A 15,266-nucleotide genomic window follows, 5' to 3' on the forward strand; every position below is an offset into this window, starting at 1 on the left:
CCGCTATTAGCCTATCTCTTTTGCTTTTCCTTCCTCCTTTTCTTTCCTCATCAGGAGACCCACAAAATCTAACCCATATCACTAGCCTTCCCTTCAAGTCTAGTCGAAGGATGTGTAGACGACTGACTAGACATAAGTATGGTCTTGTCTTTTCCTACCCGTGACTCTGCTCCAGATATTGAAATGACCTCACAGATTTTGTGTACCACTGTCTCTTTAAACCAAGTATAGTGATCCTGTGAGCCTTTTGCTTCTTTAAATAGGCTTACAACCTTCTCTTCATCCACCACCCATTTCAGTTCTTTTCCTTCCTTGTCATCTCTTATTGCTAAGGTTATGGTCTCAGATCCTCCCCTTTGGGGGCGACTTTTGTTGGACCAGGTGAGATCTATATATGAGTTTATTGAGATTTTTGCTACGGCTAGCTCTGGGGTTCAAGGGATTGTCTTAAGAGATGGATCTTCACATCTCAGATTTTTCATCCAAAGATGCCGATGCTCTGAAGGACTCAAGGAACTTCAGAGAGATTTTTGCTACTCATAGAGGGGCAGCCAAATGACCCAAGGATGCTGTGTGAAGGGCACAACACATGTTACCCTTGGGCTATACTTGGTTGCTTCACTTGCCGAGCTTAGACGGCTTGAGAGGGGAAGTGGTTTTTACATTTATTTTTCCATCATGGAATGAATAAATGTTTCCCTGTCCCGTTGCCTCTGAGCTTTTCTGTTTTTGTTGCTTTCTTCGTCCTAGGCAGCATATTGCCACTTATGAGCCTTGACAAGCTTGGACGAGGTGAGCTATCTCTATCTCCGCTCCGTGATAAGTTTGAATCCAGTGAGATTGAAATTTTCTGAACATTCTAAGAGTTTATGTTTGTAATATTTGTTATCTAGCTGAGGTTTTACTGTTCTGAGGGGAAATGTAATATTATGTATCCTGATCAGATTCTGAGTGTAAAAATAAACTTTTGTGTCGAATTAAGTGGTTCTATTGAATCCTTCTGTAATTTACCAGATTAACTGTGATGTGACATTCATCGTTCCTTGGTGTATCTTGTGTGTTATGTATTATAGCTAAGGCTATTTTGACTGTCGGAACATCTTCACATTATAACTAATGTTATACCAGCCAATATTGTCTTATTAATCACAGTCAACACTATACTTATCTAGCATAATCATAGTTATATCAGTATAAAACTACTTTGATAAATATTAGTTTGTATTTTATAAGGATATTAATTTAAAAGTTGTCACTCGCCTGAATTTCCATCCTTAAATGTTTTTGTCTTTAGCCTGGGCTTAGTCAAAAGTTCAATCACTTTTATTTTATTATACCCAGTTGTGCACGTCTTCTTTCGAAGCTTCCGAGCTAGTGATTGGTTTTTCTCCGGGTGAGAGAGTGTTAGAGACATACTCCGAGACGCTACCAACCCCGGTGTGATCCGACCTATCACATCCGATGTGAATGTTTTTATGATGGTATGACACATACTTTTTCTGACCGCCACGTCACGTAGGTCTTTTGCCTTTCTATTGCAATCCTCAACGTCTGCTGAGATACCAGTGTCTTGATCTGACGACAGTTGTGCGCTTTTCAAACCCTAAATCCTTCGTCTCCTTTTAAACCTTGTCCTTCCTTTTTTCTTCTCTAGAGTTCTTTTCTTGTTGCTGCCTTCAACCATATCCCGGGCTCATCGTTTCTTGACGATCTCTTTTCTTGTCTTCAGTAAGTAACTTGTTGTTTCACTAGCTTATGCTTTTGTCCATGGCTGTGGAAACAATTGCTCCTTGGTATGTCCATATGTCTTCTACCTTTGATAAGAACGCTAGATTATCCATCCGTCGTCAATATGAAATTCCTAGGGAATATAGAATCATACTCCCAACACCGAATGATCGACCTCATCATCTCCCTGATAACTGCGTGACTTTTTTCAAGGACCAGTTGATAGGGGGCTTAAGGTTCCCCATTCCTCCTTTCTTGATTGAGATAAGTCAGTATTTTGATATTCCTTTGCAACAGTTCGCCCCTAATGCATTTCGTTATCTATGCGGTACTTACATGTTGTTTCGTCTACGGGATATTCCTCCTACTCCTCAAAATTTCTTCATGTTTTCCTATCCTAAATACTCGGAACCTGGTGTCTTCTTATTCCAATCGCGAACTAAAATGGTCCTTTTTGGAGATATGCCATCGTCTCTCAAAGCCTGGAAATCTCGTTTTTTCTTTTTAAAGTTTCCGGGACCTATTCCTTGGTTTCATGCTTGGAAATCCTTCTTGCCTCCCTTGCCTGACGTTAAAGAATTTCATCTTCTTCCCTCTTTTCCTATTTATTGTGAGAAGTTATTAGGTCACCGACTTTCGATCCCGAAATGGTTGAAGGTCGAGCTTCTATACCTATTTGGTTTAAGCCCCGTCAAACCATATACCCACATTTCTTTAGGTAACATCTGGTTCCTTTCTTCTTGCTTTTAACTGCCTAAACTGTTTTTCTTTTCTGTATAGTGGAGAGCTTTTATGATGCCTTGATTGATGAAGAAATACGCGTGGAAGAGGACCTGCTTCGTGCCAAGGAAGCAGAGTTTTTGGCCGCTATCACCCCTCCACCCTCAATTGAAGAGCCAGCTTCCTTAGCTGAAATACCTAGCTCTTCAGGGGTTCGTGAGGCTCCTGAAGGTTCTCCTGAGGATCCTGCTGCAGAGATCCTTCCCAATCCTATACCCACTGTTACCTCTCCAGTGGTTGCTGCTATCCCCTCATCTACCTCTCTTCCTTTCATTGAGCTCACGTCTCCTGGTAGCTCTGGTAAATTGATAGCTGAAGTTTCCATGGGCAAGCGTCCAGGACGCAAACTAACCAGAGCTCCTCCATCAAAAAGGAGGTTCTTTCTTCCTACCGACGAGTTGGTCTCAGAAGGCTTTGCTTCGGCTGACCTTCCTTCTGATGAGCCAACGCTGGCGGAGCTTTATCCTTCTCTTAATTTTCCTACCTCGCCTTTTTCCAGTGCCAGCGCCTCTGGGGATGTTTCTTTTACTTTTCCTCTATCTATACCAACTTCTGGGTCATTGCCTTCCTCGCGTTCTTCTTACTTAGTCTTTGCCCCCCCTCTATTCCTACTTCTTCCTTCTCGGCCGGTTCTTCTGCTATTCCTGTTCTCCCCATATTATTAGGGGGTTCTTTTGACAGCTCTTGGGATGAAGTTCGTCTCCTTTTTGAAGAGCTTTCTATTCCTGAGGCAATTGATCGCTTCTCTCACAAGGAGAATCAGGTGTGCTCATTAACGCTTATTTTCTATTTCTCAACTATTATCTTATGACTTTTTATTATATTTCCAGCGATGGATAGAAAATATGGGTTTCTCTCGACTACTACACAACTTATACACTGAGAACAAGAGGTTGAGATCGGAGAATGATAAGCTAAAATAAAAGGTTGTTGGATTATCTTCCACTGCATTTTCTGCTGCCGCCAAGGAACAACTCGAAGTACAAATTGAAAGTCTTCAGGCAAAATTAAAATCGGTTACGGACCTCAACTAAGAATTGACTTTCAAACTTGGCGAGCTGAAGGATAATTATGAAGCGGAATTGACTTAGAAGCTCAAAACCTTGCAACTGAAAGAGGATGAGGTAGCCTCCCTGACCACCTCCCTTGATTCGGCTAAAGCCGAGGCTTCTGCCAAAGAAGATGAATTAAAGACCTCTCAGATGGCGTTGGTAGTCTACAAAGGGAACGAGGATGTTCGTTACAAGGAACGAGCTACGACCATGATTGAATCTCCCGAGTTCAACAGACCGATCGTGAGATCCATTCTATCTGCCTTTACTACGGGAGCTCAAGGGGCAATTCAGCAATTAAGAGAAGAGAGTTACTTATCTCGTGACCCTCCTCCTAATTTCTTAAATAAGCGCAAACTAATTGAAAACAAACCTCCTGATCTGTACCCTAGGTTGACTCTAACTTAGATTCAAGTTATTGGGATTCTGTAATGATAAGCTCGTGTGACTTTGATTATCCCCTTTGGGTTGTGAATCGTACTCTTTCTCAGGATAACTATCTGTTTTCTGTAAATGTATCTAATGTTATTTGGTTTACCATAACGCGACATTTCCCTACGGGTCTCTTCTTAATGATCGATCGGTATACATTAAGATTGCTAAATACCGCTCGATTGGACATATTTTTATCATGGTATTCTTAATATTGGTCGATCTTTTTTGATTGATCGACTTACCCTCACTAGCTACCTATTCTGTATGAATGTGTTCGATGTTGCTTGGTTTGTCATCATACCCTTTTTCCTGACAGCTCGTCTCTCAATGACTGGTCGATATATATTAGGATCGATAAATATCGCCTGATATTTCACAGTTTAGTCATATTTCGCCTGACTTAACACAGCTTTATTATGCTATTCTTAATATGGGTCAATTTTATTTTACTCGGCCGGTTTACTCTTGTGTCTTCATATGTCTTTTCCCACATAGTAATTGGTTCTCACGGGGTTTTATTATAGTGTATATTATTTGCCTTATTATAATAAGCCTTTGGTCAATATATTTTGAGTGATCTTTATCTCGGCCGATTTATCAAAACCGTCCGATTTTTATCTATGGATCTCGTCTATTAACTACTATCTGACGTTCAACTTCCATTTTATTACACCCACGCCTTAAACTTATAGTTATTATACTAATTTCTATCTGTCCTTGTCAGAGTTTCCTAAGAGTATTTCTAAAGAAACTCATACCTTTTCCTAGGTAGCTTTTTTAACTTTACTTCTTTCTCTTGATTTTATTCTTTAATATTATTACCTATTTATGACGATTGATACTCCAAGCACTTTTTACTCTCCTTTTTCCCTTTTTCCGTTTCAGCTTAGGGGTTTTAGCACAAGGCAAAAAAGAGAGATAAGGGTTTACGAAGTTTTCTCCTATTTTTCTTCATCTTTCGTCTTCTTGCTTGATTCCTTTTTCTGTGATTGCTTCTCCCTATGGCGGTTTCTCCTCCCGCGTGGTTTCTCTCATGCTCTTCCGACCTCATAGATACAGAAGAAGTGGACTTACAGGCAACCTATGGTTTTCCTTCCTATATCATCCGTCCCGCTCCTCATGAGGGTCCACATCTTCCCCCTTTAGGATGTATCTCCATCTTCAGGGACCAAGTCTTACAAGGTTTTAGATTTCCCCTTCATCCTTTTTTCTGCAATGTCAGCCGCTATTTTGATATCCCGCTTAACCAGTTTGTCCCTCAATCTTTTTCTATTCTAATGGGTTTCATTGGGGTATCAAAACTGTTGGATTTTCCCTTGTCTCCCCGTCTTTTTCATCACTTCTTCATTCCTCGCCGAATAGATGTTGGCGTTTTCAAGTTCCAGTCTCGTCCCAAGGCCATTCTGTTTAACCGCATTCCTCTTCAAGGTGAATGGTCTCGTAAATTTTTCTACATGCGTTTCCCTTCTCCCTCTTCGTTTCCTATTCAATGGATGCATGATTTACCTCCGCTTCCTGACACCCACGATCTTCTTAACGATCCCTCTGTTATTTCTGCTCTACCCAAACTGCGAGGAGCAAAATTTAGTTTGCCACATCTAATCGAAGAGGGCTTGATGTTTCCCTTCGGAATAGGCAACATTGACACTCCTTTGGATAGTTCCTTTGGTGAGTATAATTATTTTACTCCGCCTCTGCTGACTTGCATATCTCTTTGATAATGATGTTTATCCTTTGTATTTCAGCCGATGCTCTTCTTCCAGCTTTTATGTACAAGAATTCCGCTATGACTAAATCTTTTGTCAATAATCTTGGAGAAAAATGGTTATTTGCTCAGCGATCCGATCCTAATCCCTCCACTTTGGGCTTACTTTCCGAAGAAGAACGACGGACAGAGGGTGTTGCACTCCTGGAAGAGGAGGAAGAAGAGTCTTTTGTTACCTTAGTTAAGAAGCCAAATCTCACTAAGGACTCTCCCTTCGGCGATTTCTTTGGCACTTTTGTGCAAGCTCCTCTTGTTCCAGCGCCTGTTTCTTTTGAGAGAGGTAAGACACCGATAACTCCCACCCATATTATATCCAATCCTACTCTTAGGATGATGAGGCCCGGTCTACTTATCCCTTCTTCTTCTATTATTTCAGCTCCTTCTACTTCTGAGATGGCTGTTGTCCCTCCCGTGTCTTCTGCATCCTTGGCATTGGCCTTGCCTCACTTGGCTTCTAGGCCTCGAGCAAAACGGACACCCTACCGGCGATCTTTTCCAGGTGTCGGTCCTTCAACTGTTAGTGTTCCCACCATTGCAACAACCCTTCCTACACTGTTACCTTCTATTCCATCTAGTTCCTCCCCTGCTCCTCTTGCTTCTACTATCCCTTTTCCTTCTATTGCATCCTCTTCTTCTCCACCTCTTGCTTCCTCTCTCCCCCATCCTTTATTTACACTGGCTGCGGGCTTACCTTCTCAATTGGGACAGCCCTCTAGTCCACCTAGCTATGGCACTTTGCAACTACAAGGTTTACTGGCCGAATCTTGGATGCAGGGTTATGAGCAACTAAGAGGTCTTAGTCTCCCACATCGAGCTGATCGCCATAGTTGTCAGGCAGTGGCTGTAAGTATTTCTAGTTATATGTTATCAACTTTGTATCTTCATTTTTAGCTTACATTGTCCTTTTGTTAATTTCTTGCCACAATTCTACATATCGACCAACTACTCACAGCTAAGGATCATGAGAACAATGAGTTGAAAGCTCAACTGGAGACATTGAAGTCTGCTTCTCCTTCTTCTAACAATGATATGGCTCAGTTGCAGGAGAAGGTGGCCTTGCAAAATCAACAATTGGTAACCTTGAAACAAGAATTGGAGGAATGTCAACAAATGTTGAAAGACAAAGAACTTGCTAGAAGGACGTTAGAATTACAGGTGGATAGGTTACACTCTGGTCTTCGACTAGAAATTGCTTTGAAAGAGAAAGCTCTCTCAGATGCTTCTAAAAAAAGTCTTATTTTAGAGAAAGTAGAGAAGCTCCATAATACCTGTCTTTCTGATCAAGCTCAGGACTTAGCCTCTTATGATTTCATTCTCCTACAGGAACAAGAGCAGAGAAAAGCCCAATAGGTTGAATTATCACTGCTTCAGAAGGAATTGGAGCAGCTTAAATCAGAGAAAGATGCCTTGCAAGATCAGAACGCGAGATTACAAACTGATTTTCAAAATTACAAGGACCAAGAGGAGAGTCGGTGGGAAGAATGGCGTCAGACTTATTTGAAGTCTTCAGCCTTTGCTCGGGAATTCGTTCGTAGGATAGTAGGTGCTCTAAACTATTCTGTATCGGGAGTTCTTCAACAATTAAGAGAGGGTGGTTATCTACCCAAAGAACCTCCCCTTTCTTTCATAAATCGCCGCAGGCTTAACGAAGAACTGCTCGCGGATTTAAAAGGCCCTTTTCCGAATGTTTAAAGAGATCATTTATAAAAGATTTGTACTATAGGAACTGCTAATGAAAAGAAAAGTGTGATTAAAGCTGTATAACTAAGTACTTGCAGTACATAAGAAAATTTTGATACTTACTTGCTTCTTTATCATGCTGATTTGAGAATACTCCTTCTGAAATACTCTTGAATATTGAGTATAAACTTTATTCGAAAATTCTCGGCTTATCTCTTGAAGTTAATATTTGTCCTGATGAATTCTTCTGCAGACAACATCCGGTATACTTCATAATTCCCAAAAGAATGCATAATTTCAATTGATCTCTAGATAAAGAGCTGTGTAGAATTTCTGAGTTCCGAGCTGAACATATTATTCCAGGCAAATTTTTAAATAAAGACTTCTAAATGGATAGACCTCCAAATGAATAATGTATCATATGTATAGCACCCCTTTTGAATTCCAGCCTCGTGTCCGCATAATCTCGGTGAATTAGGTCTTGAATTTATAAGATCTCTTAATGGTGATTTGTGATGGGTTAAAAGACCCGTTCGAGTTACTTCATAGAATTTCCTGATCGATTTTTGCTTCTGAGATGGTTTAGAGTCTCCGGTTCCTCCTATGAAGACCCGACCGAGTTACTTCATAGAAATTCCCGATCGACTTTTGCTCTGAGATGGTTTAGAGTCTCCGGTTCCTCCTATGAAGACCCGATCGAGTTCCTTCATAGAATTTCCCGATCGACTTTTGCTCTGAGATGATTTAGAGTCTCTGGTTCCTTCTATGAAGACCCGATCGAGTTACTTCATAGAATTTCCCGATCGACTTTTGCTTCTGAGATGGTTTAGAGTCTCCGGTTCCTTCTATGAAGACCCGACCGAGTTACTTCATAGAATTTTTCGATCGACTTTTGCTTCTGAGATGGTTTAGAGTCTCCGGTTCCTCTTATGAAGACCCGACCGAGTTACTTCATAGAATTTCCCGATCGACTTTTGCTTCTGAGATGGTTTAGAGTCTCCGGTTCCTCCTATGAAGACCCGATCGAGTTACTTCATAGAATTTCCCGATCGACTTTTGCTTCTGAAATGGTTTAGAGTCTTCGGTTCCTCCTATGAATACCCGATCGAGTTACTTCATAGAATTTCCCGATTGACTTTTGCTCTGAGATGATTTAGAGTCTCCGGTTCCTCCTCTGAAGACCCGATCGAGTTACTTCATAGAATTTCCCGATCGACGATTGCTCTGAGATGGTTTAGAGTCTCCGGTTCCTCCTATGAAGACCCGATCGAGTTACTTCATAGAATTTCCCGATCGACTTTTGCTTTTGAGATAGTTTAGAGTCTCCGGTTCTTCCAATGAAGACCCGACCGAGTTACTTCATAGAATTTCCCGATCGACTTTTTGCTATGAGATGGTTTAGAGTCTCCGATCCCTCCTATGAAGACCCGATCGAGTTACTTCATAGAATTTCCCGATCGACTTTTGCTCTGAGATGGTTTATAATTTTCGGTTCCTCCTATGAAGACCCGATCGACTTTTGCTCTGAGATGGTTTAGATTCTCTGGTTCCTCCTATGAAGACCCGATCGAGCTACTTCATAGAATTTCCCGATCGACTTTTGCTCTGAGATGGTTTGGAGTCTCCGGTTCCTCCTATGAAGAGCCGATCGAGTTACTTCATAGAATTTCCCGATCGACTTGTAGTCTATGCAAAAATATGATTCTTGTACTAACCTCTTGACAGTTTTTAAGGTTTCTTGACTTTGAGGGGAGCTAAATAGGCCTTTTGGGATTTCCTTCTATTGATTGCTCGAAATAGAAAATGAAGGTTCTCTGGATATTTATCAATCTGTATGAACCATACTTATTTCCAGTGATGATATTTGTCTTGCCTGGCTTTCATTAAAAGAAATAGGGTACATAAACTGTAAGTATATTTGTCCTCAGTTCACCAGGGACTTCAAATAATTGTGAACACTTTCTTAAATAGTATGATCTGGTCAGGTTCGATAAGGCTGTAAATGATTAGCGCTCCAAGGGTGTTCCAAAATTCTCCCTTCTGCATCTTGAAGATAATATGAGCCTGATGCGAGCTTTTCTACCACTTTGTAAGGTCCTCCCTATTGTGGTGTCAGCTTACTGACATCTCCAACAGGTTTAATTTGTTTCCATACCAAATCCCCCACTTGGAAAAATCTGGGTATCACTCTCTTGTTATAGTTTTGCCTCATCCGCTGTCAATATGATACAAGATGGGTAGCAACTTTATCTCTTATTTCCTCTATCAAATCTAGCTCCATAAGTCGTCGACCTTCATTGTCCTCATCATATAATCACCATCTATCAGATTCTACCCCCACCTCGATGGGAATTATTGTTTCTCCTCCATAAACTAACTGAAAAGGCGTGATTCCTGTAGCTTCCCGGGGTGTAGTGCGGTGAGCCTAAAGAACACTGGGTAATTCATCTACCCAGCTACCTCCAACATGTTCCAATTTGATTTTTAGACCTCTAATAATCTCCCTATTAGTTACCTCTGCTTGACCATTGCTTTGTGGGTAAGCTACGGAAGTGAAGGTCTGAATGATGTCGTAACTATTGCACCAATCTAAAATCCTATCCCCTTGGAATTGCCTTCCATTATCAGAGACCAATTTATGAGGAATGCCAAATCTGCAGATTATATTTTTCCATAAAAATTTAATAACTGCATCTTCAGTAATTCGAGCAAGTGGTTCTGCCTCCACCCATTTAGAAAAATAATCCACCGCTACCAATAGGAATTTTCTCTGTGCAGCTGCCATAGGAAACGGTCCTACTATGTCCATGCCCCACTGATCAAAAGGACATGCAACTATAGAGGTTCTCAATAACTGTGTAGGATGATGTGAGATATTTTGATGTTTTTGACAAGAAACACAAGTTCTCACTAGCTTACTAGCATCTTCATGTAAAGTGGGCCAAAAATATTCTGCTAACAGAATTTTACGAGCCAAAGATCTTCCCCCTATATGACTACCACACGAACCTTAATGAACTTCTCGTAAAATAAACTGTATATTTTCTGTGCCAATACATTTAAGCAAAGGTCTAGAAAAAGTCCTTTTATATAACTGTTCTCCCACCATAGTGTATTGAGCGGCACTCTTCTTAAATACTCTTGCATGTTCTACATCACTAGGAAGAATACCTTGCTGCAAGTATAATATAATCTGAGCCCTCCAATCGCTTTGAATCTCTGCTTCAGCATGTCTTTCAATACAAGATACTAACAGAGTTTGTTCCACGGGCCTATCTAAACTCCATGGTACTATAGCAGAAGCCAATTTAGCCAATTCATCTGCTACTTGATTTTCAGATCTAGGAACCTTTTGTATATTTACTTCTTGAAACTAGGACTTCAACTTATCAAACGCTTCCGCATATAACTTAAGCCTATCATTATTGATTTCAAAATTACCTGATAGTTGTTGAGCTGCTAATTGAGAATCGGAATAGATAAGGACTCGAGCTGCCCCTATATGTCGAGCAGCTTGCAAGCCGGCTATTAAGGCTTCATATTCTGCTTCGTTGTTGGTAGCTCTGTAATTCAACCTGATGGAGAGTTGCAGTCTGTCTTCCCTTGGTGATATAAGAACACCAATTCCGCTACCTTGTCTAGTTGAAGAACCATCTACATAAACCTTCCAGGTGTTTTCTTTCTCGGGGCCTTGAACTTCTATGATGAAGTCTGCTAGAGCTTGTGCCTTGATGGCCGAGCGAGGTTGATATTGGATGTCATATTCCCCAAGTTCAGTTGTCCATTTGATCAGTCGTCCTGATGCCTCTGGGTTGAGTAACACTCGCCCAAGAGTGCTGTTAGTTAATACAATAATCTCATGTGCTAAGAAATATGGGCGCAACCTCCGAGCAGTCAATGCTAGGGCGTAAGCTAATTTCTCTAGTGTAGTGTATCTACACTCAGCTCCTTTTAATAAATGACTAGAAAAATATACAGGTTGTTGCTCCTTTCCCTCTTGTCTAACTAGTACAGAACCTACGACGTTTTCATTAGCCGACAAGTATACCCACAGAGTTTCTCCTACTATAGATTTAGCCAACACAGGGAGAGTAGCTAAATAATCTTTCAATTCTTGGAAAGCCTTATCACACTCCTCATTCCATTGAAACTTATTAGTCTTTCTGAGTATTTTAAAGAAATGAAAACTACGATCGGCCGATCTAGAAATAAATCTAGACAAGGCTGTGATTCGGCCTGTCAATCTTTGGGCTTCCCTTATGTTGCACGGTGGCTCCATGTTCTGCAGTGCCTTGACCTTGCTCGGGTTGGCCTCTATCCCCCGTTCGGACACCATATATCCTAGGAATTTTCCTCCCTTCGCGCCGAATAAGCATTTGCTTGGATTTAACTTGAGCCCATATTGTCTTAAAGTCTCGCAAGTTTCCTCTATATCCCTGCACAGATCAGCAGCTTGAAGAGACTTAATTAAGATGTCATCAACATATACTTCTATATTTCTACCAATCTGCCTCTAGAAAATCTTATTCATAAGCCTTTGATAAGTTGCTCCTGCATTTTTTAATCCAAAGGGCATAACATTATAGCAATAAGTACTTTCAGATGTTATAAAACTAACCTTTTCCTGATCTTCTTTAGCCAAGGGAACTTGATGATAACCTTGATAAGCGTCCAACATAGAGATATATTCGCATCCGGCGGTGGAGTCAACAAGCTGATCAATCCTGGGTAACGGATAATCGTCCTTCGGGCAAGCTTTGCTGAGATCCCGAAAGTCAATGCAAACTCGCCATTTATTTCCTGATTTAGAGACTAACACCACATTAGCCAACCAGCTTGGGAACTGTACTTCCCTAATATATCCCGCCTCCATAAGTTTGGTTATTTCTTCTTTGATGATTTGATTTTGTTCCGCGCTAAAACTTCTTTTTCTTTGCATGACCGGGCGGGCATCCGGGAAGACATGCAAGGAATGTTCCATAACGGTAGGAGAAACGCCCGAGACTTCTTTGGGAGTCCATGCAAATACATCATTATTTTTCTCCAAACATTGTACTAATGCAGCCTTCAGAGTAGGCTCAAGATCGGCCGCGATATATGTAGTAGCTTCAGGTCGACTGGCCTGGATCTGAATTTCTTCCTTCTCTTCATAGACTAGGGCGGGCTGTTTTTCCCTGATGGCGTTAACCTCCATTCTTTGAATCATTCGGGCGGTGTTAGCTTCAGCTCGAATTATCTCTACATAACATTTTCGGGCTGTCTTCTGATCACCCCGTACTTCTCCAACTTGATCATCCACAGGAAATTTGATCTTTTGACAAAAAGTAGAAACGTCCGCCCTAAACTCGTTTAAGGCAGGTCGACCCAATATCACATTGTAAGAGGATGGAGCGTCTACCACCATAAAATAAGATCTCCTGGTTCTCATCAGAGGCTCTTCTCCCAGTGAAATGACCAACTTTATTTGACCTAAAGGTTGTACTTCATTGCCCGTGAATCCATACAGAGGAGTAACGATTTGTTGAAGTTCACTTGGATCAATTTGTAGCTGATCGAAAGCCTTCTTGAATATAATATTGACGGAACTACCCGTGTCTATGAAGGTGCGAGCAATGGTGTAGTTGGCTATCTCGGCTTTGATAATCAGGACATCATCATAGGGTATTTCTACCCCCTCAAGATCTCTAGGCCCAAAACTTATCTCGGGACCAGCAGCTCGTTCCATGCTACACCCCACGGCATGAATTTCCAATGTTCGGGCATGTGCTTTCCTGGCCCTATTAGAATCCCCATCAGTGGGCCCGCCTGCAATCATATTGATATTGTCACGAGCGGCATTACTCCTATTTTCTTCCTGTCGAGTCGTCATGGCTTCAGAAGGTGCTTTTTCTGATACTTGACTAGTACCGGTCGGGACTGGTATTGCCTCCTGCCGAGTCTCGATCGGGCGATATTCCAATTTGGGTGGAGTTTGCTGCCTGGGGTATTGTTGTCGATAGTAGTTCTGCCTCTGGTATCACTCCTTATTGACTCGTCTATTTCTTAAAACAAAACAGTCTTCAGAATGATGACTGCTAGTTTTATGATAAGTGCACCACCTCCTCGGTGCCTCTGGCTGTATCTCCACATGTTGTACAACTTGTGGACGATACTCTGGTTGTTGATGAGGTGGATGAGTTATTCTAGGACCTCTGGGTGGAGGCACAGGGGCTGGAGCTTTCTCTTTAATTTGGGTAGGAGAAGAGGTGACACCCTCCTTTCTACGAGCAGCTTGAGCTTCTTCTACATTAATAAACTCAGTAGCCCGCTCAATCAAGGAATCAAAATTAATAGGGGGATTTCTTACCAAATCTTTAAAGAAATCATTATCATTCAGACCTTGAGAGAAAGCACTTACTAATATCTCAGTAGTAGCATTAGACACATCAATAGCTACCTGATTGAACCTTTTGATGTATACTCGGATAGATTCTTTAGTCGACTGCTTGATTGAAAACAAACTCCAAGGAGTCTTATGATACCTCTTGTTGCTAGAGAAATGGTGTAGAAAGACTTTCTTGAAGTCCTTGAATTTTCTAATAGATTTTTCTGGTAATCTCTTGAACCAGCGCTGTGCAGCTCCTCCGAGGGTAGTGAGAAACATCCGACACTTCACTCCATCAGAGAATTGTTGTAATAATATTACGTTCTCAAATTTCAACAGGTGATCTTCTGGATCTGTTGTTCCAGTATATTCCCCGATCTGTAGGTTTTGATACCGCTTAGGAAGCGGATCATCCAATACACTTTGAGAGAATGGGGAGATGACCTTCTCAGGTGAGCTATCACTAGTTATCATTTTGATCTTACGCTTTTCTTTATCTGGTGCTTCACCAGAGGATTCTTGGAACACAGGCCTTCTGTTAGTTAGAGCCCTAGAGCCAATCATTTGATGATTGTATGGACTCATGTATATCATATTCTTGTATATCAATAAAGGCATTTGTTTGATTATTATACTTATTTATATTAGTGCCAAATAGACTAAGTATAATAGCGTCCTTGAGTAGAAGGTTCATACCTATATCAATCGATTAGTTGAATCGATAGTGAGATGATATAGGGAACACTACTCTAAATCATTCCTAGTCGAGTATTAACATTCAGGGACAATGTTAATACAATAAGACTAGCATGTAGGTCAGCTCGATGACTTGATCTCACAAGTCATGAATATAGAGATATCAAGCTGACACATGGGTATGCATTAGAGAATGTATACTGAATGACCCGCCATGAGAAAGTATCATGGATCGTTATATGAGTGTCATATACTTTCTCATGTGACTATTAGTATGACTATTAGTCCTTAGACCTGAAGTCACCATGGATCCCTACATAAGGAGTTATATACTTTGGTTTCGTCAAACGTCACTCGGTGGACTATAAAGGCGATTACTGGGTATATAACGAATTATGTAGAGGGATGTGAGTGATGTAGATGGGATCTATCCCTCCCATATGACGGGAGCGACATCGGTATTCTTGATAGAGTGAGACCACTAAGTGCATGGCCATGCCCAAATGAGTCAACATTAGATGTTGAGCTCATTTGATCGAGTGAGTCTACTTGGAGTTCAAGATTTAGATTGATTAGAGGATGACACGGTCTATGCCTCATATTGATCAATCTAGACGTCTAGGATAGAAGGACACTTGTCATTATTTTGTGAGTAGTCACAATTGGTAGTCACAAGGTGATGTCGGATCTCGACATTCTTGTAACTTGGGTAGTAATGATGTGTTGCTAGATACCGCTCATTACTTATGCTCCTAAATGGGTTTAG

This window comes from Zingiber officinale, chromosome 2A (assembly GCF_018446385.1).
Source record: "Zingiber officinale cultivar Zhangliang chromosome 2A, Zo_v1.1, whole genome shotgun sequence".
NCBI lineage: Eukaryota > Viridiplantae > Streptophyta > Magnoliopsida > Zingiberales > Zingiberaceae > Zingiber > Zingiber officinale.